Source organism: Ranitomeya variabilis, chromosome 3 (genome assembly GCF_051348905.1).
Source record: "Ranitomeya variabilis isolate aRanVar5 chromosome 3, aRanVar5.hap1, whole genome shotgun sequence".
Taxonomy (NCBI): domain Eukaryota; kingdom Metazoa; phylum Chordata; class Amphibia; order Anura; family Dendrobatidae; genus Ranitomeya; species Ranitomeya variabilis.
Genome location: NC_135234.1, coordinates 532637007 through 532662046, shown reverse-complemented (window position 1 = coordinate 532662046; position 25040 = coordinate 532637007).

The following is a 25040-nucleotide window of genomic DNA, read 5'->3' as shown; positions in this document are numbered from 1 at the left end:
CATATTTCAGCTTCGTCTTGCCCCTGAGATAGGGACATCAAGGCCTTTTCCGCCTGAAGCTCTAACTGAGGTTCCTCATAAAGCAACCCCAAGGCCAGAAAAAACGCATCCACATTGAGCAACGCAGGATCCCCTGGAGCCAATGCAAAAGCCCAATCCTGAGGGTCGCCCCGGAGCAAGGAAATCACAATCCTGACCTGCTGAGCAGGATCTCCAGCAGAGCGAGATTTCAGGGACAAAAACAACTTGCAATTATTTTTGAAATTTTGAAAGCAAGATCTATTCCCCGAGAAAAATTCAGGCAAAGGAATTCTAGGTTCAGATATAGGAACATGAACAACAAAATCTTGTAAATTTTGAACTTTCGTGGTGAGATTATTCAAACCTGCAGCTAAACTCTGAATATCCATTTTAAACAGGTGAACACAGAGCCATTCCAGGATTAGAAGGAGAGAGAGAGAGAGAAAGGCTGCAATATAGGCAGACTTGCAAGAAATTCAATTACAAGCACACTCAGAACTGAAGGGAAGGGAAAAAAAAAAAATCTTCAGCAGACTTCTCTTTTCTCTCCTTTCTCTGTCAATTAATTTAACCCTTTCTGGCCGGTCAAACTGTTATGGTTCTCAATGGCAAGAGAACATAGCCCAGCAAACATAAGTACTAGCTCTTGGAAGGATGGAAACTAAACTGACCATGAACTAAACCTGCCGCACAACTAACAGTAGCCGGGTAGCGTTGCCTACGTTTTTTATCCCTAGACGCCCAGCGCCGGCCGGAGGACTAACTAATCCTGGCAGAGGAAAATATAGTCCTGGCTCACCTCTAGAGAAATTTCCCCGATAGGCAGACAGAGGCCCCCACATATATTGGCGGTGATTTTAGATGAAATGACAAACGTAGTATGAAAATAGGTTTAGCAAAATTGAGGTCCGCTTACTAGATAGCAGGAAGACAGAAAGGGCACTTTCATGGTCAGCTGAAAACCCTATCAAAATACCATCCTGAAATTACTTTAAGACTCTAGTATTAACTCATAACATCAGAGTGGCAATTTCAGATCACAAGAGCTTTCCAGACACAGAAACGAAACTACAGCTGTGAACTGGAACAAAATGCAAAAACAAACAAGGACTAAAGTCCAACTTAGCTGGGAGTTGTCTAGCAGCAGGAACATGCACAGAAAGGCTTCTGATTACAATGTTGACCGGCATGGAAGTGACAGAGGAGCAAGGTTAAATAGCGACTCCCACATCCTGATGGAAACAGGTGAACAGAGGGAATGATGCACACCAGTTCAATTCCACCAGTGGCCACCGGGGGAGCCCAAAATCCAATTTCACAACACCACCCCCTTTCTAGGCACTTTAGGGAATACCATGGTAGGTCCACTAAGGGATTAACATTCTGCGGCATTCAAGTAGTCCAAAAAAACTGGAGGGGAGGTGACTACATAAAATTAATGTCACGCACAGAATCAAAGTGGATCTTTATGTTGGATAGCCTGGCCCCTAAGGGTCTTAATCATGAATTGGAGCTTTATGCTTTTAAATAGTTATATATGCATGTTTTTTATTACTATTTGTGCCCTATCCTCCCCTTTATATGTATCAATTATATACAAAAGTCCCCTCCTCCCCCCTTTTCTTCCCCCCTTTTTTTCTTTTTTTTCCTTTTCTTCTTCTTTTTTATATATATCTTTTATTTTCTGTTCTCTCCAAAGATAGATTTTTTAATGCATTTTTTAATATATTTATCAAATAAAAATAAAAATTCTTTTAAAGATTAATACATAGCAACATAGACTACCTATATATATTTTATTGGACCCATGGACTTATAAACTTACAGTCTCTTCCTGCAGCTTAGCAACATTCTTATGCATATATATATTCAGCTTTTCTTTTGAATAGTGGGCGGCGCCTTTATATCCTATATAGAGCAGTAGACAGCCAGGGACCTCTAGCCCTGACGAAGAAGGTCCGGTGACCTTCGAAACACGTAGGCAATAGAGGCCCTGTTCGGCACTCGTCTTCTGCTCCATTTTTTCGTAGCTCCGGGTGACGTCACCCAGACCACGCCCCCCTATTCCTCGTTGCAGTGTAGCGGCGTCCCTGGCCAGGACGCCACGTGTCTACATTCCCGGTGTGTGCGCGGCAGCTAGGCGCCCATAGGGAGGACGCTCCCCCCGGGCCTGCCACCTTACACTGCCGCTCGGACCTCCTTATCTTGGATTTACGGAGGAGCAGCCGCCTTCACCTCTTCAGCGCTCCACTAAACGTCCGCAGTCCAAGTCTTGGCACTTCAACCACCTGGTAAGTGCTTTATTTTTAACCCCTTTGTGGGTACTTTGCAGCTTTTTATATTTAATATCTGGGAGATAGGTAGCGCGGTGACCTAACTTTTGGTTTTACCCTTTTTGTATATATATGACAGGCTTGGCGCAGTAGCCGTCTAGGCACCAGCAGCTTCCCCCACTCCTACATCTAATAATTCTTGGAGCGCCGGTGTATTTACTATTTTAAGTCTTTTGAATTGTTTCAGTAAAAAAAAAAAACACTTTAGAAATTTTTATTATATAGGTTTTCTGATAAATGCAAAATCTCTTTACCTTTACCTTTATGTTCAGAAAAATATGTAAGATCTTGCTGGTTGCAACAAATGAAGATCTTAAGGATATTGCCTGCACTAAAAACAGACAGAATATACAAACGTTTAAAAAATCTAGTAAAAATACATTCCACTGGTATTGATAAATATACAATGGATATAAAAAGTCTACACATCCCTGTTAAAATGCCATTTAATGTTATGTAAAAAATCATACAAAGAAGAATAATTTCAGAACTTTTTCTACCTTATTAACTATAGAATTGAATGAAAAAAAAAACAAAGTGAAATATTTTCAGGTGAAAAAAAAAAGATAAAGAACTAAAATAACGTGGTTGCATAAATATACACATACTTAAGCTAATACTTTCTTTGAAGTACCCTTTGAATTTATGGGATCTTTCAGTATTTTTGGGAAGGGTCTATCAGCATGACGGTATTTGGATGTTTCGTCCCCAGCAGTCCGCCCTCAGCAGTTCGCCCCCAGCAGTTTGCCACTGGGTACATTTCGCCCCCGAGCATTTCATCCCCAGCATTTGGCCCCCAGGATGTTTCGCCCCACACATTTCACCCCCGCACATTTCACCCCCAGCAGTTCACCCCCAGCAGTTCACCCCCACCAGTTCACCCCCAGCAGTTCGCCCAAGCAGTTCGCCCCTGGGTACATTTTGCCCCCGCACATTTCATCCCCAGCATTTGTCTCCCAGGATGTTTCACCCCCGCACATTTCACACCAGCACATTTCGCCCCCAGCAGTTCGCCCCCAGCAGCTCGCCCCTGGGTACATTTCGCCCCCGCACATTTCATCCCCAGCATTTGGCCCCCGGATGTTTCACCCCCAGTAGTTCGCCCCCGGATGTTTGTACCCTTGTGGTTCATGAATTCCCGTCCATCATTAATGTTTCGTTCCCAGCAATTCCCCCCAGATGTTTGTACCCTTGTGGTTCTTGAGTTCCTGTCCATCATCAATGTTTTGTCCCCAGCAATTCGCCCCTGGATGTTTGTACCCTTGTGTTTCATGAATTCCCATCCATCATCAATGTTTCGCCCCCAGCAGTTCGCCCCTGATAGTTCGCCCCCGGATGTTTGTACCCTTGTGGTTCATGAATTCCCGTCCATCATCATTGTTTCGCACCCAGCAGTTCGCTCCCGGATGTTTCACCCCAGAATGTTTCTCCTACAGCATTTTGTCCCTGGATGTGTCGCCATCTGATGTTTCACACCTAACATTTTGACCCCAGATGTTTCACCCTCATCTTTTGGGGTCAATATGCAGGGATCAAAACATCTAGGGCTGAACATACCTGGGATAAAATATACAGGACCTTAATTGCTGGGAATTCCTGTGGCTGCCTTTTCAGAAGCTCACCCAGTGTCTCTTCTGGCTGGCCTTAAAGGAGTAGTATCACCCTTGAACAAAAAAAATGGACATACTTACCTGTCGCAGCTGCAGCTCCTTGGGTCACAGAGTGCAGTGTAGCAGTTCCCCGTGATGTCTTCTCCTGCTTCTGGCTGTCTTTTCATCTTCCCTGGATCACTGATCCATTAAGCATGATGAATGTTGCAGCAGTGAGGCCGAATGTCTCCAGGCCGCTCACTGACATGACGTCATTCATCTGTCAATCCAGGGGGAAGGATGCCTCTCCTGTCACCAAGGAATTGCATATATAGAGCAATATTTGGCGGTTTGTAAGTAGAGTGCTGGCAGTAGTCCCAGGAAGGGGAAGGTAGATAGCTGAGTCCCCGCAGTTCCAGCCGGGCACCCCCAATAGAGGATATAATAACAGGTTATAGAAGAAAAAGCCCGTCCTAGGAGCGCAGAAAAAAAGACTCTGACACCAGGTTGAGTTGAGCCACAATGCATTTCAACGTCATACACTGTCTTCTTCAGGTGGACCACCTGAAGAAGACGGTGTATGCTGTTGAAACGCGTTGTGGCTCAACTCAACCTGGTTTCAGAGTCCTTTTTTCTGCACTCCTAGGACTGGCTTTTTCTTCTGTAACCTGTTATTATATCCTCTATTGGGGGTGCCTGGCTGGAGCTGCGGGACAACTGCCGGTGCTCTACTTACAAACCGCCAACTATTGATCTATATTTGCAATTCCTTGGTGACAGGAGAGGCATCCTGCCCCCAGGATTGACTGATGAATGGGGCAGGAGTCCTGTAGCCAGAAGCAGGAGAAGACATCACGGGGAACTGCTAGACTGCACTCCATGACCCAAGGAGCTGCAGCTGCGACAGGTAAGTATGTCCATTTTTTTGTTCAAGGGTGATACTACTCCTTTAAGGCCAGCCAGAAGAGACACTGGGTGAGCTGCTGAAAAGGCAGTCACAGGAATCCCCAGCAATTAGGGTCCTGTATATTTTACCCCCAGGTATGCTCACAGCCCTAGATGTTTTGATCCCTGCATGTTGACCCCAAAAGATGAGGGTGAAACATCTGGGGTCAAAATGTTAGGTGTGAAACATCAGATGGCGACACATCCAGGGACAAAATGCTGTAAGAGAAACATTCTGGGGTGAAACATTCATGGGCGAACTGCTGGGGGCAAACTGCTGGGGGTGAAACATTGATGATGTATGGTAATTCAAGAACCACAAGGGTACAAACATCCGGGGGCGAACTGCCGGGGGCAAACTTCTGGGGGCGAAACATTGATGATGGAAAGGAATTCATGAACCACAAGGGTACAAACATCTGTGGGCGAACTGCTCTGGGCAAAACATCCAGGGCCAAATGCTGGGGAAACATTGATGACTGACAGGAATTCATGAACCACAAGGGTACAAACATCCGGAGGCAAACTGCTGGGGGCGAATCATCTGGGGGCCAAATGCTGGGGAAACATTGATGATGGACAGGAATTCATGAACCACAAGGGTGCAAACAACTAGAGCGAACTGCCAGGGGCGAAACATCCAGGGGTGATCTGCAGGGTGCGAAACATCCAGGAGCCAAATGCTGGGGATGAAATGTGCGGGGGCAAAATGTACCCAGGGACGAACTGCTGGGGGCGAACTGCTGGGGGCGAAATGTGCGGGGGCGAAATATCCTGGGGGACAAATGCTGGGGACGAAATGTGCAGGGGCGAAATGTACCCAGGGATTAACTGCTGGGGGCAAACTGCTGGGGGTGAACTGCTGGAGGCAAAATGTGCAGGGGTGAAATGTGAGGGCGCAAAACATCCTGGGGTCCAAAGGCTGGAGATGAAATGTGTGGGGGGAAATGTACCCAGGGGCGAACTGCTGGGGGCGAACTGCTGGGGGCGAAACATCCTAGAACCCAGCATGACACATTTAGATTTGCTAATCTGTCAGATTGCAAGGGCATCTACTGCATACAGCTATTTTCAGGTCAGCCCACAGATTTTCATCTGGATTTTGGCACTTGCTGTACCATTCCAAAACTTTGATCTTTTCTCAAAGCCATTCTTTTGCTAATTTGGAGGAATAGTCATGGTCGTTGTCATGCTGAAATATTAAAACCTTTTTCATCTTCAGTTTTTTAGCAGAGACCTGAAGGTTTTTATGCAAAATTTACTGATATTTTGAACTGTTTATAATCCCATACAACCTTGACTAAAGCTCCAGCTCCAGGTGTTGAAAAACAGTCACAAAGAATAATACTGTATCACCATGCTTCAGTGTAAGTTTCGTGTACTTTTCATGATTTTGATGATTTTGTGTTCTGTTGGCTTTGTGAGAATCTTAGCTTTTGAAATTATGTCCAAAAAGTTGAAACACGGTCTCATCAAACCCCTACGCATTTTCCCACATAGTTTTGCAAGATTTGATGTAGGTTTTGGCTAAACATATCTGGGCTTTGATGTTTTTTTTTTTTTAAAGATAAGGCTTTCATCTTGCCACTAGTGTTGAGCGATACCTTCCGATTATCCAAAAGTATCGGTATCGGATTGGATCGGCCGATATTCAAAAAATATCGGATATCGCCGATATCGATACCCGATACCAATGCAAGTCAATGGGCTCAAAATATCAGAATTAAAATAAACCCTTTCTTTTTTTTTTTTTAAGACATTCGGAGTTACAAAGATATTAACTATGTTAAGATTTTTTATATTTTGTCAGATATTGATGTTTCACTACTTCCATGCTCTTCACCTTCTTTTTTACTTCTCCGACACTTTCTTCTTCATCATCCTCAGTAGCAGCAGCATCTTTTACATCAACTTCTTCTTCACCTTATTCATCTTCTTCTTCATCTTCTACCTATTATTCTTTTTTGTTACATTCTTCATATTCTTTCTATTCAACTATTATTCTTCTTCATATTCTACTTCTTCATCATATTCTTATTTGTGACAGGCATTCCTGTAGTTGTTTTCTATAAATGTTTGAACATTACACCTTCCTTTCTGCCTGTCACAAAAGAGTTACAACAGGATTTGTCTGTGTTCAGTTAGGCCTGCAGCAGCAGACTTTTTCCAGGGGCACCACGAGGAGGAACGGACTCACCCCATACACTGCTTAGTCTTCTTCTGCTTATAATATAGATAATATCTTTTGCTCTGATGTTTAGTCTTATGCTTAATGCTCTTCTGCTGTTTGTTCTGCAGCTTCTTGTTCTTCTGCTTCTCGGTCTCCAGGGTCATCGTCTCTGGGGTCATCGTCGTCTTCGGGGTGGTCTAAAGGGTTGTCGTCTTTAGTGTCTTGAACTTGGAAATGTATCAGAAGGTACAAGAAGGCTGAGGAAATGCTGAGAACCAGCTGACGGAACTGGAACCCGGATGGCTACCCGAAGGTCCAAGAGCCAATGGAACTACCAAGGACAAGCTGACGGTACTGGAACCCGGTTACAAAGCAAGAGGTACCCGTGCCAGAAAGCACTACCAAGGACCACCTGACGTTGGTGGAACTCGGATACCCAGAAGGAGGCACCTAAGCCAAAGGCTCTGCCCGGAACCAGCTGATGGTACTGGAACCATGGGGACCTATTCAAGATTGTCTTCCTAAGAACCATCTAATGGTGCTGTAACTCTGATAGGCAGAAGAAGGTCCACAGGAAAAACAAAAGTAGCTAGGCCGCGAGCTGGCCATGGTTACCAAAAATCCACAGTCCTACAGGGGGATATTGTCCTATTGGCACTACCAAACCAGCCTTGATTGCCTGTTCCCTCAGCCCACACAGGAAGCACCTAAACTGCAGGCACCATGGAGTCGGCTAATCCGACCTCAACCCGACAGGACAATGTATTGGAGGCCAAGTGACCTTGACACTACCTGGAAATAGCTGGCGTGCTGTAACCGGGCTGGGCAGGAGGGAGTACCTGTGCCAAAGACACTTCTGAGCAGCAACTAGCAGTGTTGGAGCCCAGGGACAGCAGGAGCTGCAGGGTAGAGTTATTGCTGCAACACAGCAGGGGCGCAGCTGGCGTTACTGAACCCCACTAACACAGGAGCGAGTGTTTTTCTCTGTGCAAACAGCACTTCCGAGCAGCAACTAGCGGTTTTGGAGCCCAGGGTCAGCAGGAGGAGCAGAGTATAGGCCAAAGCCTGCAATCAAGGCAGTTTAACATCTGATGGAGTGGTAGCGTGGCGGTCGCAGGACACATTTCCGGATACACAGCAGGGGAACAGCTGATGTTACTGAGCCCCACTAACACAGAAGCGAGTGTTTTTTTCTGTGCAGACAGCACTTCCGAGGACCAACTAGTGGTGTTAGAGCCCAGGGTCAGCAGGAGGAGCAGAGTGTAGGCTGAGGCCTAATTGGAGCAAACTGAAAGTGAACCTTTAAACCCCTCCAGGCGTTAGTAACTAGAAGAGCCACCTTGTGCGGCAGTAATGCTGCACAAAGAAAAGGTGGCTCTTTTAATTATGCTCCTTGCACACGCTGAACAAAACACTTATAAAATTGTGCCACTCATACCGTGAAACCATCACGGAGGCTGGACTTTCCTTCTTAATGAGACGCAGCACAACTGTCAAAAATACCCCCTTGGCGCTGGGCGCAGCCTCCTGAGCGTTGCTTTTTTGTGTACCGGAGTCTGCGCTGTTATGTTATCCCTTGGCCATGCACTGTTAGCGCTGCCCATCTTCTGACATCATTTGATGCCAGCCTGTGTGATGGTGCTGCCCATGAATCCCAGCCCCGCAGTGTCTTCTGATTTATTCACACTGCGGGGCTGGGATTCATGGCCTTTCACAGTAAATATCTTCGCCTCTCACTCATGTCCTTACACCTGCTTCAGACTGTGGGGCGTCAGCTGATCCCTACTCACATGCCACGGCCGTGAAGCCGCACAGTCTAAAGAGGGCGGAAGGAGATGAGTGAGAGGCAAAGATATGAACCGCGCATGCCCATGAATCCCAGCCCCGCAGTGTCTTCTGATTTATTCACACTGCGGGGCTGGGATTCATGGCCTTGCGCAGTAAACATCTTCACCTCTCACTCATGTCCTTACGCCTGCTTCAGACTGTGCTGCGTCAGCTGATCCCTATTCACATGCCACGGCCGTGAAGCCACACAGTCTAAAGAAGGCGGAAGGAGATGAGTGAGAGGCGAAGATATGCACCGCACATGCCCATGAATCCCAGCCCCGAAGTGTCTTCTGATTTATTCACACTGCGGGGCTGGGATTCATGGCCTTGTGCAGTAAATATCTTCGCCTCTCACTCATGTCCTTACGCCTGCTTCAGACTGTGCGGCGTCAGCTGATCCCTAATCACATGCCATGGCCGTGAAGCCGCACAGTCTGAAGAAGGCGGAAGGAGATGAGTGAGAGGCGAAGATATGCACTGTGCATGCCCATGAATCACAGCCCCACAGTGAGAATAAATAAGACATTGCGGGGTGTTACCATGGGCAGGGCGGCCGCACAGGCGCAGCCAGCCTGACAACAAATGATGTCAGAAGACGGGCAGCGCTAACTGCGCATGGCCAAGGGATAACATAGCAGCGCAGGCTCCGAGACAGATTCAAACAACGCTGAGGAAGCGGCGCACAGTGCCAACGGGGTTGCTGCGTGTCATTACAAAGGAATGTCACACCTCAGGGATGGTTTAACGGTAACAGGGGATACTTTTTATACGTGTTTACTTCTGCATGTGCAAGGAGTATAACTAAATGAGCCACCTTGTAAAAATGCAGCATTAGTGCTGCACAAGGTGGCTCTTCTAGTTACAAACGCCTGGGGAGGACAGGTTCCCTTTAATTTGTGTTGTTGTGTCAGCGTGGCGTTTGCAGGACACATTGCTGGATACACAGCTGGGGATCAGCTGATGTTACTGAAACCCAATAACAGAAGAGCAACTGTTGACTGTGCAAACAGCACTTCTGGGCAGCAACTAGCGGTGTTGGAGCCCAGGGTCAGCTGGAGGAGCAGAGTGTAGGCCGAAGCCTGCACTCGAGGCAGTTTAACATCTGATGGAGTGTCAGCGTGACGGTCGCAGGACACATTGCTGGATACACAGCTGGGGATCAGCTGACGTTACTGAAACCCAATAACAGAGGAGCAACTGTTGACTGTGCAAACAGCACTTCTGGGCAGCAACTAGCGGTGTTGGAGCCCGGGGTCAGCAGGAGGAGCAGACTTTAGTTATTGCCGCAACAAAGCAGGGGAGCAGCTGGTGTTACTGAACCCCAATAACACTGGGTCATGTGTTTTGACTGTGCAGACGGCACTTCTGAGCATCAACTGGTGGTTTTAAAGCCCAGTGAAAGCTGGAGGAGCAGACTTTAGTTATTGCCACAACACAGCAGGGGAGCAGCTGGCATTACTGAACCCCAATAACAATGGCAGCAAGTGTTGACTGTGCAGACAGCACTTCCGAGCACCAACTGGTGGTGTTAGAGCCCAGGGATAGCAGGAGGAGCAGGCTAGAGTTATTGCCGCAACACAGCAGGGTAGCAGCTGGTGTTACTGAACCCCACTAACACAGGAACGAGTGTTTTTCTCTGTGCAGACAGCACTTCCGGGCACCAACTGGCAGTGTTAGAGCCCAGGGATAGCAGGAGGAGCAGGCTAGAGTTATTGCCACAACACAGCAGGGGAGCAGCTGGCGTTACTGAACCCCACTAACACAGGAGCGAGTGTTTTTCTCTGTGCAGACAGCACTTCCTGGCACCAACTGGCAGTGTTAGAGCCCAGGGATAGCAGGAGGAGCAGGCTAGAGTTATTGCTGCAACACAGCAGGGGAGCAGCTGGCGTTACTGAACCCCAATAACACGGCAGCAAGTGTTGACTGTGCAAACAGCACTTCTGGGCAGCAACTAGCGGTGTTGGAGCCCAGGGTCAGCAGGAGGAGCAGACTTTAGTTATTGCCGCAACAAAGCAGGGGAGCAGCTGGTGTTACTGAACCCCAATAACACTGGGTCATGTGTTTTGACTGTGCAGACGGCACTTCTGAGCATCAACTGGTGGTTTTAAAGCCCAGTGAAAGCTGGAGGAGCAGACTTTAGTTATTGCCGCAACACAGCAGGGGAGCAGCTGGCATTACTGAACCCCAATAATATGGCAGCAAGTGTTGACTGTGCAGACAGCACTTCCGAGCACCAACTGGTGGTTTTAGAGCCCAGGGATAGCAGGAGGAGCAGGCTAGAGTTATTGCCGCAACACAGCAGGGTAGCAGCTGGTGTTACTGAACCCCACTAACACAGGAACGAGTGTTTTTCTCTGTGCAGACAGCACTTCCGGGCACCAACTGGCAGTGTTAGAGCCCAGGGATAGCAGGAGGAGCAGGCTAGAGTTATTACCACAACACAGCAGGGGAGCAGCTGGCGTTACTGAACCCCACTAACACAGGAGCGAGTGTTTTTCTCTGTGCAGACAGCACTTCCTGGCACCAACTGGCGGTGTTAGAGCCCAGGGATAGCAGGAGGAGCAGGCTAGAGTTATTGCTGCAACACAGCAGGGGAGCAGCTGGCGTTACTGAACCCCAATAACACGGCAGCAAGTGTTGACTGTGCAGACAGCACTTCCGGGCAGCAACTGGCGGTGTTGACGCCCAGGGAAAGCAGGAGGAGCAGAGTGTAGGCTGAGGCTTAATTGGAGCAAGTTGAAAGGTAACCTTTAACCCCCTCAGGCATTTGTAGCTGAAAGAGCCAACTTATGCAGCACTAATGCTGCAAAAGGAAAAGGTGGCTCTTTTAATTATGCTCCGTGCAAACGCAGAACTAAACACTTATAAAATGTGTCCCCTGATACCGTAAGACCGTCCTGGAGGTGGGACTTTCCTCTGTAATGGGATGCGGCACAGCCATTATTCCTACCCCCTTGGCGCCGTGCACCGCCTCCTCAGTGTTGTTTGAATGTGTCCTGGAGCCTGCGCTGTTATGTTCAACCTTGGCCATGCGCAGTTAGAGCTGCCCGTCTTCTGACATAATTTGTTGTCAGGCTGGCTGCGCCTGTGCGGCCACGCTGCCCGAGATCCTGCCTCGCAGTGTCGTCTAATGTAATCATACTGTGGGCCTGGGATCCATGGGCATGCGCAGTGCATATCTTCGCCTTTCACTCACCTCCTTTTGGCTTCTTCAGACTGTGCGACGTCATGGCCGTGGCATGCTAGTAGGGATCAGCTGACGGCGCACAGTCTGAAGAAGGCGGAGGAAGATGAGTGAGAGCCTGAGGTGAAGATATGCACTGCGTATGCCCATGGATCCCAGGCCCGCAGTATGATTAAATCAGAAGAGACTGGGAGGCGGGATCTCGGGCAGCGCGGCCGCACAGGCCCAGTCCGCCTGACACCAAATTATGTCAGAAGATGGGCAGCACTAACTGCGTATGGCCAAGGTTGAACATAACAGCGCAGGCTACGGGACAGATTCAAACAACGCTAAGGAGGCGGCGCACCGCGCCAAGGGGGTAGGTATGACGGCTGAGCTGTCCCACCTCCGGGACGGTTATACGGTACCAGGGGACACATTTTATAAGTGTTAAGTTCAGTGTGTGCAAGGAGCAAAACAAAAATAGCTACCTTTTCCTTGTGCAGCATTACTGCTGCACAAGGTGGCTCTTTCAGTAACAAACGCCTGGGGGGGCAGGTTCCCTTAAATTTCAGTTGTTGTGTCAGCGTGGCGGTCGCAGGACACATTGCCGGATACACAGCTGGGGATCAGCTGACGTTACTGAAACCCAATAACACTGGGTCATGTGTTTTGACTGTGCAGATGGCACTTCTGAGCATCAACTGGCTGTGTTGGAGCCCAGGGATTACAGTTCAGGTGGTAGAAACATGAACGCAACAGGAGACCTGGATACTGTAGACAACCAATTATTTAATCTGAAAGAGGAGTGGCAAATTCCTGCGAGATCCAGGCCTTGTTCATTTTCAGAAAAGTAAGCCGGTCAATGTTATCAGAGGACAGTCACATGCGACGGTCTGTTAGTACACCACCTGCGGCACTAAAGATGCGTTCCGATAATACACTAGCAGCAGGGCAAGCCAGCACCTCCAATGCATACTGGCTTAGCTCTGGCTATGTATCCAGCTTACAGACCCAAAACTTGAAGGGGGAAGAGCCGTCTGGGAGTACAGTAAGAGGGCAAGATATGTAGTCTGTCACCATCTGACAGAAACGTTGCCTCCTGCTGACTGGAGCCGCCTGTGATGGTGTAGACATTTGTGGCAGGCACACACAACTGTGCCACAGTTGGGCCATACTGGTCTTGCCTTGTGCTGAGGCACTGCTTCTGCTCCCTCTTTGTGCAGAGCTTCATCCACTGCCTCGAAGCACTGAGCTGCTTTGTAAAGCACTAGCAGCACTGCTCTCAGTTGGACTGGAAAAGATGATGGAATTCACCAGTGTGTCTTGGTACTCCCGCATTTTATGCTCTCGGTTCAACGGCGTTATGAGGCTTTGTAAGTTGTCTCGGTAGTGAGGATCTAGGAGGGTGTACACCCAATAATCAGCCGTGTTGCAAATTTTGGCGATGCGGCGGTCGTTTCTCAGGCACTGCAGCATGTAATCAACCATGTGCTGCAGACTGCCAACTGGCCAAGAAACGCTGTCCCCTGCTTGAGGCGTGATCTCTGCCTGCTCTGCATCACCCCACCCTTGCTCTACACACTGACTATTGGAGAATTGTGTAACTCCCTACTCTGGACCGATGTCTTCCTCCTCCATTGACTCCTCCTCATAAAGTGACCCCTGCCTAGGCCTTTGTGAGGAACCACGTAGCGCTGACTGACCAGAAGCTGATGGAATTGGTGACTCCTCATCCTCCACCTCTTCCACAACATCATCCCTTAGTGCTTGCAGTGTTTGTTGAAGCAGGCAGATAAGAGGGACAGTCATGCTGACTAGTGCATCATCTGCACTCACCATCCGCGTGGAATCATCGAAGGAACCCAAAACCTGGCAGACGTCCTTCATAGTGGCCCACTCTGTGGTTGTGAAGTCTGAACGGCGCGCAGTGTGACTTCTTTGTGCCTGATGCAGCTGGTACTCCATTACTGCTTGCTGCTTCTCACACAACCGGTCCAACATATGTAACGTGGAATTCCACCTGGTGTGTAGGTCACATATGATGCGATGTTCCGGAAGGTGGAATTGGCGCTGCAGAGCTGCAATGCGTGATCTTGCCATGCTGGAACGCCGCAAGTGAGCACACTCTAGGCGGACCTTGTGCAGCAGTGCATTAAGATCTGGATAGTCACTCAAAAAACTCTGCACAACCAAGTTGAGCACATGTGCCAGACATGGGATGTGAATGAGGTTGCCTAGGCCCAGAGCTGCCACCAGATTTCGGCCATTGTCACACACTACCATGCCTGGCTGGAGATTCACTGGCACATACCACATGTCGCTCTCCTGCTTGATTGCATTCCAGAGCTCCTGCGCTGTGTGGCTTCGATTCCCCAAAATAAATTAATTTCAAGACAGCCTGTTGACGTTTGGCCACAGCTGTGCTCATATCAGTCGTAACAGGTAAACGTTGACAGGTCCATGTGGAGGTGGACTGTGACGGCTCCTGCAGCGATGATTCTGAGGAACTTGTGTATGAGGAGGAGTCAATGCATACAGACTGGATTCCTGCAATCCTTGGAGTTGGCAGAACACGTCCTGCTCCACTCGCACGATCTGCACCCGGCTCAACAACATTAACCCAATGGGCAGTGAGGGAAAGGTATCCATGGTCACTGGTCCACGCATCGGTGGTGAGGTGGACCTTGCTACTGACGGCGTTCAGTAGCGCGTGTTTAATGTTTCCCTGCAAATGCTTTTGCAGGGCAGGGATGTGATAGAAATATATATATATATCATGTAGATCTCACTTGCATGTATACTCCTCTATAATCAAATATATACTTATATGCTCACAGCTAATATATACATTATAATCAATGGTTTAAAATGGCTGACAAACTGATATAAGCCAGACAGATTGTATGGGGTTTTTCCATCTTAAAAACAGGAACTCGGGTCAGATGTCTGAAATAATGCCTAGAATATAGCTGAATCTTGCTGAAACAGCAGACCAACAGTGTCAGATGACTCAACTCTGTCCTACATACAGAACTCAAGTTTAGTTGCTTAATCAGCTTAATCAGCAGTCATATGAGCATTAATCACAATATTCCATATATGTTTAGATAACCAATGACAGAGGAGCTAGACAATATGGTAATTAACTAACCACCCCTGACAACCCCTAACCACTCCTTTCTATGTGAAAATATAAAACTATGTATGTACAATAAAGTTTCAGTATTGATGGAATGTTGTTCTGTCACAGTTGTGTACAGTCCATTCTTGATGAGCGCTCAAAATACTCAGTCTTATTTGGAGCGGCCACAGCACACACAGGGATATATTTATCCAACGCTAATATTTCCATAACATAATTGCGCCCAACAGCGAGGCACGGATGAAACGCACGGGATCCTTCTAACCGAAGATATGGAAGTTGTAGCCGTGGCCTTGGCACAGGGGCAGGAGACTGCGCAGCTCCATAAGTAAGGTAAGAAAATGTTATCATCTTACCTGAAAGTCCCCTGTGCCCAGTCCTTGTCTATACCTCTTGCCGGTCAGGTGTGGTCTGGTCACAAATTCCCAGGTAGTGTAAAAAATCCGTAGCCACGAATCCACCCTGGGAGGTGTCTGCTGTGTGCCGTGTATGTGTTATGTGTTTGTGTAAAATCCGGGAGAAGGAAGGAAAAGGTGACTTTTGCTTGTGGTTGCTGGGAAACAGACCGCAGGAGGTCAAATCGCTCGATAAGTTATTGCAGGATTCCCGTGCAATAGGAGAGACAGGAGGTCTCGGGACAGGCAGTCCCATGTTCCAGGCACGGGTAGCCTTAGAGGGCTACTGCAGATTCCCGTAGTGCCGGCGATCCAGTCAGGACGTCCGGACCGGGGTGGTAGATTTCCCGCTTGTTGTGCTTCTCAGGCACTCAGGCGGCCCGGGCGCAGGTGCGTCCAGTGCGATTGGCAGTAGTCTGTTCCCAGCGCAACCTGCATGTGTCACAGAATTTAAAAGGGCATCTCTCGGATTGTCTATCTGTTTCTGTTTGTGTCATGTACTATTGCCGCTTTAAGGGCATATAACTGTAAAAGAAAGTTGTTGTTTTTTTTCTCTCTCTCTCTTCTCTGAACTTCCTCTTTCTCCGTGCTGTTTAGCAGAGAGATATGCATTGTAAATCAAACTGTCACATCTGGTTTTTTCTGACTGTTTTCAGCTGCAATGCTGGCTATGTGTAGTTTTTTTTGTGAAGAAGTGATATTGGATACAGCAGCATATAATAAAAAGAGGAAGTGTGTCTCTGACTGTATTTGAGCGCAGAGATTCTAAAAGAAAAAAGGAGAAGAGAAAAGCCGTTTTAATTTTTAATTTTTTTTTACTCTCTTAAAGGGTCTTTTTCTTTTTGCGGCATTTTAAAGTTTTTTAATTAAGTTTTCCTCAATCTTCAATCTCTTTACCTTTTTATTTTTTATTTATTTATTTATTTTTGAAAAAAGTTTTTTTTTCCTCTTGTATCAAAGTTTTGAGTTTTTGGTTGTGAACTAAGTATTTGACGGTTTTTCTTATCGTTTTGGGTTTTTCTTAGAGTTTTATATACTCATTTTTAGAAGTTTTTTTTAGTACTGTTTTCTTTTTTTCATTTTTGTGTGTTTTTCATTTTTTTTGCTTTTGCCATGGGGAATAAAGTGGCCGAGCAACAGGAAAGTCTTTTTACTTCATGATGAGAAAACAGCCCCTAGATAGTGGCAGAACACGAAGGTGTGAGTATGTGAAGATTTTTTTGGAAGGTACAAAGTACGTGAAATTCATTAGAATGGCAGACTTCAAGCTGCAGAGTGGCATGACATAGAAGGGAAAATAAGGGAAGTTAGCTGATGTTAGATTGCTGAATATTAATACATGGTATGAAGTGGCAGCAGAGCTTACATCGTTTAGGTGGTACAGAAAGTTATGTGAGCAAACCAGGAAGTGATTTTTGTGGGTATGAGACGGGAGAATCTGTGCAGTCTGCTTTTAGCAGAATCCATGGTATAGGTAGTTATTTTTGCACAGTATGTGGCGCGCCCCGTCTCTCCCTACAGGGAGAAGGCATAATTGCTCCTCTCTATTATTCTTGTTGTTCTCCTCTATCCTCTTTTTTTCTCTGTCAGTCTTTTCTCTCCGCATTCTCTCTCTTCTTTCCTCTCCTCTTCCTCCACATTTTTTCTCTTCTCTCTCTTCCCCTCTCTATCTCTCCCCTCCTTCTCCACTCCTCTCTTCTCCTCCCTCTCTCTTCCTTCCACACCCTCCATCTTCTCCTCCCTCCTTCTCCACTTCCCCACCACACCTTTCTCCTCCTTCTTTTCCTTCTCCACACCCATCTCTCCTCCCTCTTCTCCTCACCCTCTCACTCCCCTCCTTCTCTCTCCTCTCTTCTCCTCCCTCTCTCTCCACATTCTCTCTCTCTCTCCCCTCCTACTATTCCTTTGTCTCACTCATCAACCCCTCCTTCTTCTTCCTCTTTTTTTCCTCTTCTTGCCGGCTGGGCCAACGCCCAATTCAAATAATATGGTGATTACAGCACAAGGTTTCCCTCTATGCCCCTGGCACAAACCAGCCATTGCCATTTGTGATATCGGGGAAAGAAGGTGAAAGCCCCCCCCCCACAGTGGGCAGCCCCAGACACATCAGGTAGCAGACAGCTCAGCCCTGGGTGCAGAGGGGGGAGGAATGATATCAGAACGAGCTCACTGACAGATCCTCCGTTACCTCATTTCACAGTCAACAATATTGTAACCCTTAAGGTTTTACATGAACTTTGATATCACCATGTATTGATAATGTACAGCTTCAGCACCGGTCAGAGCTGCCTACATTCACACCAACATGAAACTATAATCCTAATCCATCACAGCTTCAGCAAGGGGGGAGACATCCTCACACAAAAAGGCAACTTCTAAGTCCAATATCAGTCAGTGTACGACCCCAGTACAAGCTATCACAACTATTCCTCTGATGAAGATGAAGAGGGAACATCATACATGCTGTCCAATACTAGGAAAAGAAACCCACAGGCACCAAGAATGCAGGGGCAGATAGAGGCACCACCATTACACTATGTGCACTCCACCCCAAGTCAGGTGACAATCTTCCAGACCCAGGGATGCATCCCATGCCATTTTACCGAAGAATGTAGCAGAAGCAGTAAACATATGCAGCCACCTGGAATGATCTCTGGGCCATGAATGAAAATAGAAGCAGGTGATGCACTCTGGCCAATCATGAAGGAACAATTCAAACTTCCAGCAGAATCAGACGTACACGCTTGGGAGTCAGGGCCACAGCTAATTGAACAACTCAGAGAGTGGGCCAAAGGCAGGCTGGCCGGACAGGCCCTCAGCTTACATGACATGAGCCAAGATAAGACAGAGTCTGTAAAGAAGTTTCATGGCAGAGTAATGCAAGTATCCCAAGACTTGGGCTTTACCATTCATGACCAGATACACTGGGAAATGTTGGCACAGGCCTTTGTGCATGGACTGAGACAGCCAATCAGGAAACCACTGATAGTGGCTAGGCCTGAGAACAGGTCAATAGCAGTGGACTGACCCAGCAAAATGTTTTATGTGCGCCTAGGAGACTGTTTAATGCCGATTGTCACCAAAACTGCCGCTATTATAGCACCACAAAGAGCGCGAAGAAGGAAACGGGTGCCGTGCTGCCGAGAACGCCAGAAGGGGAGCCAGAGGTGAAGACGCTGCAAAGTGCCGACCAACACACCAGAAGAACCGCTGCAGACTCCAGAGAGGAGACACCGACCTCAATAAGGTTAGCAAAGGGGAGAAGCTATGTCAGACCAGGGGTAAGAAGTGACGGCAGATGCAGCCGCAGCCCCTGTAATGCCCCAAGACCCCTTGGGTTGGATGCAGCCGTCGGTCTCATGGCACCCCCGGGCCTCGCCACGAATGCACCTGCAGGCCCCGTCTTACCACCGCAGCTTCAATCAGCAGGCCGGACCCCGCTGCCGCTACAGTACCCATCATGCCATTGTCCACAGTAGCCAAAGGGATTGAGTCCCAACCAGGGGTGCAGAAGACAGCCCCTCTCATGGTGACCACTGACCTGGAAGCGCAACCACCCTACAAAGACAGAAGAAGTGTCAAGAGTTACATCTGTGGCAAGTTTGGCCATTTCCAGAACCAGTGCAGGGCACCCACGCCCCCGAAGAGACTGGACCCATGCAATCCAAGAGTTGGTCCAGAGAAACAGGTCAAGGAGGAAGTGCAGAAAGCAGTGAAGTACCCCGTCCATAGGACAGAGGCAAGCAAGCCAGGCCCGCAAGACACTATGCTCCTGACATGTAAAACTTCATCTGCAAGACCACTACCTCAAATTACCCTTAAAATGGATGGCGTTGTCAGATCCAAAGTGGTGCAGCCAGAAGTGTGATGACACCTGTGGAACTCACTGATCCCACCTGCCTATCAGAATCCTCTGTGTCTCGCATGGGCATTGATGGTCAAGTCAGACATTCTCAGCTTACAAAGCCACTGAGCGTGTGCACTCAGCCAGGACACTCTATCCTGTCCCAGTTTGTGGTGTAAAGGACCTGCCACTCAACCTGCTGGGAGCGAACCTACTGCAGAAGCTGAAGGCAACCACAGTGTTCCAGGGAGATGGGACAGTGACACTTTCTTCATCCCTAACCCGAGAAGAGTCATGCTGGCGGCCCTACAAGAACATTAAACAATTTATGAGGCCTACCCAAGGAGGTACTGGATGTAGTACCAGAAAGTCTATGGTCTAAGGGACCCCAGCACATGAGAAAACCTCAAGTTGCCCCAGTACGGGTGTCACTCAAGCCATGTACCCTGTACCCTCGTAAGGCCCAGGCCAGGCCTAGAGTCAAGCTGCCTCTGACCAACTGAAGGTCTGCCTGGAAATAGGAATCATTGTTCCTCGCACATCGCCTTGCAATACCCCGCTTTTCCCCGTCAAGAAAAAGACTGTAAAAGGAGAGCCAGCCAAGTTCAGAATGGTATATGACCTGAGAGCTGTGAATGACGCCACAGTGTTTGAAACTGCATTTATGCCGAATCCGCACACTCTGCTCTCAAATGTGCCTGCCACAGCAAAAGTGTTCACAGTGAACAACCTGGCTAACATTTTCTCCAGTGTTCCAGTTCATCCGGAAGACCAGTTCCTGTTTGCCTTAATGCACCAGGGGGGACAACACACATGGACAGTGATGCCACAGTGGGCCCAGAACAGCCCTTCACGGTTCACCAAAGCAATGTCCACAGTCCTCACCAACTGGGTCGCAGAACATGCAGAAGTGACCCTGCTACAATACATGGACGATCTACTCCTTTGTGCAATTGACTTTGACATGTGTAAAGCCCATTCCTTGTATCTCCTACTCTACCTGGTGGAGCAGCACTGCAAGATCTCAAAGAACAAAGTCCAGTGGTGTCTGAAGCAAGTTACATTCCAGAGACACTGTATTGCTCACCAGGCGAAACACCAGATGACCGGAAGACCACAGTGGAGAAGATGGTTCTACAGGCCTTCCTTGGCCCCGTTCCTCCTGACTGATGCAGTCTTCAGCTCGTTCAATAAGTTAAAAGGCACAGTAGTCTCAGCACCAGCACTAGGCCCATCTGACTACGAGAAGCCATTCCGTCTCTACTTGATGAGAAAAGAAGGCCTTGCTACTGGAGTCCTGACACAGCTTCAGGGGGGAAAGCAGAGACTTTCGGACTACTTTTCAGCTTGCCTGGATCCAGTTGCAAGGGAAGCCTCTTCCTCCTGCATGAGAGCAGCAGTTGCAGCACACGCCCTCCTGGACAGGACTACTGACATCAGTGGAAATCCTGGCTCTGCATGACATCTCAGCAATCCTCAACCAAACCCAGCTAAAACATCTCTTCACCGCCACGCATCTTCGCCTCCAGTGCTCTCTACTCCTGCCCAACAATGTCACCATCTCCAGATGCACAGTCCTCAACCCGTCCACTCTACTCCCACTCCCAAGGGGGGATACAGATATGGACCCTCAGATAAAAAGTCTGATCAAAATCTGCATGATACCTTCTGCAGGGATCTGAATTTGCTCCGGACGGATGACCATGATTGCTTCAGCATCATGCAACAGGAAACAGCAGGACTACCCAAGGTGGCAGAAGAGCCACTGACCAACCCAGGGTTGATCCTCTCTGTGGATGGCTCCAGATTCGCAGATGATGAAGGAAGATTCCACACGGGATGTGCAGTGACCAGCAATCAAGAGATCCTGTGGTCCAGAAGTCTGCTGCCCAGTCTGTCAGCCCAGGAAGCAGAACTGAGAGCGCTGATGAAGGCCTACCAGATGGCAGAAGACAAGACTGAGAAAATGTATACCGATTCAAGGTACTTGCATGGCATAGCACACGACTTCGGACCCATCTGGGCTGCAAGGGACTTCATAACAGCAAGCGGAACAACCGTGAAGCATCATGGAGCCATTAAGGCCCTGCTGAACACACTTCAACTTCCAAAAGTGGTGGCAGTACTAAAAGTCAAAGCGCATGGAAAACTAAACACAGTAGGGGCACGAGGCAACAACATGGCGGATATGGCAGCCAAAGAAGCAGTCAAGGGAAGACAATATGGAAAAGTGGAAGAGGTCGTAGAGCCAGACGGCTACTACATGACGGCTGAAGACAGGAAACCTGACAAGATGACATCCTGGAATCTGCTCAAAAAAGCTGCAAGAGCAAGCCCCAAAGGACAAGAAGGAATGCTGGATGCAGAAGAGAGCAACACATGAAGAAGGAAGGGTATACTCAATGGACTACAAACCCTGTTTACCCCGAAGCATGTGCCCTGTGGTGGTCCAGTGGGCACATGGACCCACACACAGATTAAAGACACAGATGAATGATCCGATTGGTGCTTACTGGTTCGCTCCAGAAATCTCCACCCTAACAGCCAAGTTCATAAACAGCTGTCTGACCTGTGGCAAATGCAACCCTGGAAGAATGAAGAAAGTTCCCACACATCGTCTTGCCAGACCACTGTACCCCCTTCCAGAGGATCCAGATAGACCACATCCAGATGCCGCCAAGTGGAGGATTCGAATATGCCCTTGTGGTCGTGGACGTGTTCTCAGGATGGCCAGAAGCTTTCCAGTGAGTGAGGAACCAGTCAGCAGAGACTACTGCAAAGAAGCTACTCTCAGAGACGAGATATGCAGCTCTGGGGTCCCAGAAGTGATAGAGAGTGACCAGGGACCCGCATTCACAGCACATCTCACACGAGAGATCTAATCAGCAGTAGGGTCAGACTTAGGCCTACACACTCCCAATCACACTACTCAGTGTTAGGCATACTCCCAGAGGCCCAGAAAAGCTGTTACCATATGAAATTTTGTTTGTGTCTAGTCCCAGGTTAGGGGTATCCTTTCCCTCAGCAGCTGATTATGCAATATGATACTTTGTCTGCTTATGTAATTGAACTCACCAAGAAACTTGCTAATATCCATTCTCGAGTTTTTTTCTTTATTGCCAGATCCAGATTCAGTGTCCGGTATGCACTCCTAGAAGCCAGGAGACTGGGTGTTGGTGAAAAAGTTTGTAAGGAGAACACCACTCGATCCCAGATTTGATGGTCCTGCTCAAGTGCTGCTGATGACACCAAACTCTGTGAAACTGGAGGGAAGACCCACTTGGATCTGCTCATCGCATGGCAGGAAAGCTCCCCTACCAGAAGATGACACCCAAGCCAGAATGATGTTGCGGCCTGACCGGAAAGATGACCTACCTGATAAAGACTACACATCGCTCACTACACATGCTATTGACTAAGAGACTGATTGCAACCAACCCCCGTTAGGGACAGATCTCCTGACCGCCCATTTGCGAAAAGTCTGTACGGGGTGGGGCACAGGCGTTAGGCTTGTGTCAGTTCGCCGACAGCACAAAAGAGTTGCAGCGCTTTGGGACAGGAGGCTAGGATTAGGGCAAGTGATATCTAAGGGGGGCTTGTGATAGAAATATATATATCATGTAGATCTCACTTGCATGTATACTCCTCTATAATCAAATATATACTTATATGCTCACAGCTAATATATACATTATAATCAATGGTTTAAAATGGCTGACAAACTGATATAAGCCAGACAGATTGTATGGGGTTTTTCCATCTTAAAAACAGGAACTCGGGTCAGATGTCTGAAATAATGCCTAGAATATAGCTGAATCTTGCTGAAACAGCAGACCAACAGTGTCAGATGACTCAACTCTGTCCTACATACAGAACTCAAGTTTAGTTGCTTAATCAGCTTAATCAGCAGTCATATGAGCATTAATCACAATATTCCATATATGTTTAGATAACCAATGACAGAGGAGCTAGACAATATGGTAATTAACTAACCACCCCTGACAACCCCTAACCACTCCTTTCTATGTGAAAATATAAAACTATGTATGTACAATAAAGTTTCAGTATTGATGGAATGTTGTTCTGTCACAGTTGTGTACAGTCCATTCTTGATGAGCGCTCAAAATACTCAGTCTTATTTGGAGCGGCCACAGCACACACAGGGATATATGTATCCAACGCTAATATTTCCATAACAGGGACGGCTTGCCTGCTGAAATAAAAGCGGCTGGGCACATTGTATTGTGGGACTGCCAATGCCATCAAGTTACGGAAGCTGTCAGTCTCCACCAGCCTGAATGACAGCATTTCAAGGGACAGTAGTTTTGCAATGCCAGCATTCAGAGCCTGTGCTTGGGGGTGGTTTGCCGAGAATGGCTGCCTTTTCTCCCATGCCTGTGCTTCCGATGGATGTAGACTGGGCTGGGAGTGTGAGGATGACTGGGAACGTGGTGCTGTGGGTGGAATTACACTGGGTTTGTGGACAACAGTGCCAGAGGTTCTTCCATGGCGATCCTGTGAGGAAGCCAAACCAGCTGTGTGCGAGCTGGAGGAAGAGGCAACAACACGATCTGAAGAGGGGGTAGGTGCCGCTTTTGGTTGGCCTAAGGTCTTCAGTGTGTCTTTGCAACTCCACCGCGTGCTTGGTCTTCACATGCTTCCACATATTTGTGGTATTGAGGTTGCTGACATTTTTCCCTCTTTTGACTTTCTGATGACGCACCTTGCATTTGACAAAGCAAATGTGATCTGCAAATTTGTCAAAAAAGGACCAGGCACTGCAAGTCTTGGCAGTGCCCATTTTGGCTTTTGGAAGAGGCATGCTCCTAACGGGTGCCAAAGTCGCGTGAGCGGTCATGTGAGCGGTTACGCGACCAATCACAAGACCACGACATCATTGCAGGTCCTTCACTCGCTCATTCTTAGGAACGGAGGCTGCCGGTTGCAGCGGTTACAACCAGGGCACGTCAGAGGGTGAGTATATCCCTATTTTTTATTTTTATTCTTTATTTTACACGTGAATATGCATTCCGATCCCGATTCCCGATATCGCAAAAATATTGGAACTCGGTATCGGAATTCCGATACCGCAAATATCGGCCGATACCCGATACTTGCGGTATCGGAATGCTCAACACTAGTCCTGATCTTTCCCACCTCCACCCTCCTCTATCCAAGCAGCACATGCTCAGTGAGCTCTAAACTCGTCTCTAGGTTTGCAATGCTCCTGAGTGTTGCAAGCTGTGCATTAAGATAAATTAAATCCGCTTCCAAACATGTAACTCGCTAAGGCTAGGTTCAAATTTGCATTTGTGTGCAGCGTATCATCTGCATGCGCAAACGCATGTAAAAACACATGCAAACGCATGCTTACACAGCATTTTTTTATCCGTATCATCTTAAGCAAGATGCAAAAAAATGCTGCATTTGCATGCATTTTTCCATGCATTTGTATTGTTTATGCGCATGCTTTTGATATTCTCAATGCTTTTCCAGTACAATTGCCTTGACACCAGATACCCTATGGGCATGTCTCATGTGATTTATATATATATATATATATATATATATATATATATATATATATATATATATATATATATAT